The sequence below is a fragment of the Bactrocera latifrons genome, unplaced genomic scaffold, assembly GCF_001853355.1.
Source record: "Bactrocera latifrons isolate USDA-ARS-PBARC rearing strain unplaced genomic scaffold, ASM185335v1 scaffold_1059, whole genome shotgun sequence".
In the NCBI taxonomy this organism is placed as follows: Eukaryota; Metazoa; Arthropoda; class Insecta; order Diptera; family Tephritidae; genus Bactrocera; species Bactrocera latifrons.
This window is the reverse complement of record NW_017534474.1, coordinates 21360-24223: the sequence shown is the minus strand read 5'-3', so window position 1 is coordinate 24223 and position 2864 is coordinate 21360.

Sequence of the window (2864 nt, the reverse complement as noted above, 5' to 3'; positions counted from 1 at the left end):
TCTAAAGTCATTTTCATCATAAAGTTGAAAGAAATTAAATCGCTCCCGGATTTCTTTTTTCCGACGGAAAATTACCACTTTTAGTAGCTCTTCGTAATCGTCGTCACTGTCACTGAACTCCATTGTTGTGATCACTACTTTCCACCAAATTGCTTTTTAGATTTATTTTATTTTTCTTTTAATAAAAATAAATAGTTTGACATTCGAACAGCTGTTTGTTAATCAATCGTCAACCAATGCCCGGGAGATGAGTTAACTAATGGTTGACAATTCACTTTGAAATGAAAACCAACGGAACAGAAAACAAATCTTTTGGATCATCTAGACACAGTGAGTCTAATTAACTTTTGGAAAACGTGTAAAAAATCAAAATCCGACAATACAATCTGAACATAGAAAACCAACCTCAACAGAAAAGGCTATGGCATTCGCCGACTTAACATACTCCCAACGACTACGGCAGCTAGCTAAAGAGAAAGTAGCGACGATAGAGTAGGTTAAGCTAAAATTGCTACAGGTTTTGGCAAATCTTTTTATTAAGAAATATTGGGAAAGAATACGACGTTAATTTTTGACGAAATCGTGAATGGATTAAAATCAAATTGGATACCTAATTAACCTATATCGAAGGTCATACGCTCACTTAGTTTTATTACTACATTTTCCTTTGCGTCAAAATTGATATTAAAATCATCTTTAAATTAGTAATATGTGGTATATGGTAAAGTCAACCATAGCCTCCTTTTAATATATTGAGTTGATTTGAATTAGATATATAAGGTATAGAACAAAGTCTAGGACAATTTCATTAATATCACTGGTTTACAGCAAAAATGTTCCATGAACGCCACTATCCAATTTGTATGTGGAATCGCTCGCTGATTTCGAAAATCGAATAATTTTTTTTTATGGATACGATATGGATATGAGATATTTGCAATTTACCGTTATTCGACCAAAAAAAAGGTGTCTTCATTTAATCAAGTATATCTCACTGACCAGTTGAGCAATGTTACAGCAAATTATAGAAAATAAAAGTGAATGAAATTTCCTAAAAATATTGTCTACTCCTTTTTTCCGTAGGTCTTATAATTTCTGAGAAATCGATTAATCACTTCGTGTTTTTAAATTTTTTGAAAAAATTAAAAAAAATATACTTTGGCAAGGAAAAAATTTTAAAACAAAAGATATTTTTTAAATTTTTTTTATTTTATAGGAAGTCCTTTCTTTATAAAACACTAAGCTACCAACGAAAAAAAATCCATGGATAAATAGGAAAGTTGTACATGATCAAATAAAAATATCCAATTCGCGCAAAGTCAATGTATACGTACATATGTATGTATATGCGTATACAGTGTGTAAAGTAGGGGTGGGATTGTTTTCGAATATCATTAGAATAAACTAATAACGCTATTCGTTTAAAAAAAATCAAATAATACTTTTAGAACAGTAATACTCAAATACTGYTGTAGTAGGTAGTTTGCATCGAAAGCAAGAGGTGTCACGTTCGAAACCCCTGTAGTCATCTTAATTTGCGAAGGGTAATTAGTTGCGGAAAATTTTTAATGCAAATAAATTTAATTCAGACATGCACACACACATATCTTGCTAAATTCATTAACTTTTTTAAGACCGATATCAACAGCAGGTGGTATTTTCTTTTCCCGGCTCGTTAATATGAAGGAGCTTTTTTAGGTAGGTTTTGCCTTTTTTATTTTTTCGCGATCAAGCTGTGCATAAGGATAAATGCCCCTTGAAAGTTCATAATATCTGTAAGGCTCGCCGGTTTCAGGTTAATTACAATATAAGAAACCGAGAGCTATTTTTAAAAATAAAATGAGTAAACGTACGCGAGAATTTGAGTGTACCAACGATCCGGATATGTTCTGTTACATATGCGGTGAATATACTCTTGTACGGCATCGGAGGCAGTTTAGAGATTCGATCCAATCTATATATATTCAAAATATTTTGGTATTGAGCCTAAAAATATTGATAAACCATGGACTCCGAATATTTTGTGTTGCTTGTGTCGAATAATATTGGTTCAATGGGAATCAGGATCAACAAAGTACGTATTAAAATTATGAAACTATGCTTCTTTTTATTTAATAGTAATTTTTATTTTTTTCTTTTTCAGGCGATACATGAAATTTAATGTACCAATGATATGGCGAGAACCTACATGCCTGTTGACGCCGCCCCCGCTTTATTTCTTTTGCCACGTCTGTATCGGCAGAGCAATCTTTTCTTTTCCTCTTATTCGAACTTTTTTCGAAGTTTAATTCGCGCGCAACTAAACCATAACTAAAAGTTGCGCGCGCTCTCCTTTTGCGTCCGCTCACCGATCCAGACGTGGTAAGTGTGTTTCCAATTTATTATATTTAAATATATTTATTATAAGAAACCCTTTGTTTTTTATTTAACATTTTTTAATAACTTGCGCCGACCGTTTCCCCACGGCCAACCACATCTACGGAACGAACGAGCACCGTGCTCCACCACCCGAATTATCATTGGTCCTTCGAGCCGGATAACAGGTAACAAGTTGATTTTAATTCAAGTGAAAGTGCATAATTTGCCTGATTTAGCAACTCGCAAGTTACAACCAAACATATTTTGCATTTGTGCTCTGCAAGCTATAAGGCAATAGATTGGTTAATTTGTGCATAAGTTAATATGTACAAAACCTATTATTTCACTTGGCATATAAAAAAAAAAATAAAAACCACACTGTTATCCGAATAACAATATAAATTTCTTGGACGCTCAAAATCGTCTGGAGTGTCAACAATCTATCTCGGTTTTTGTGTTTTCTTGTGGTTAATTTGAGTCTAGTTGCTCAACTCTGCCTTTCCATA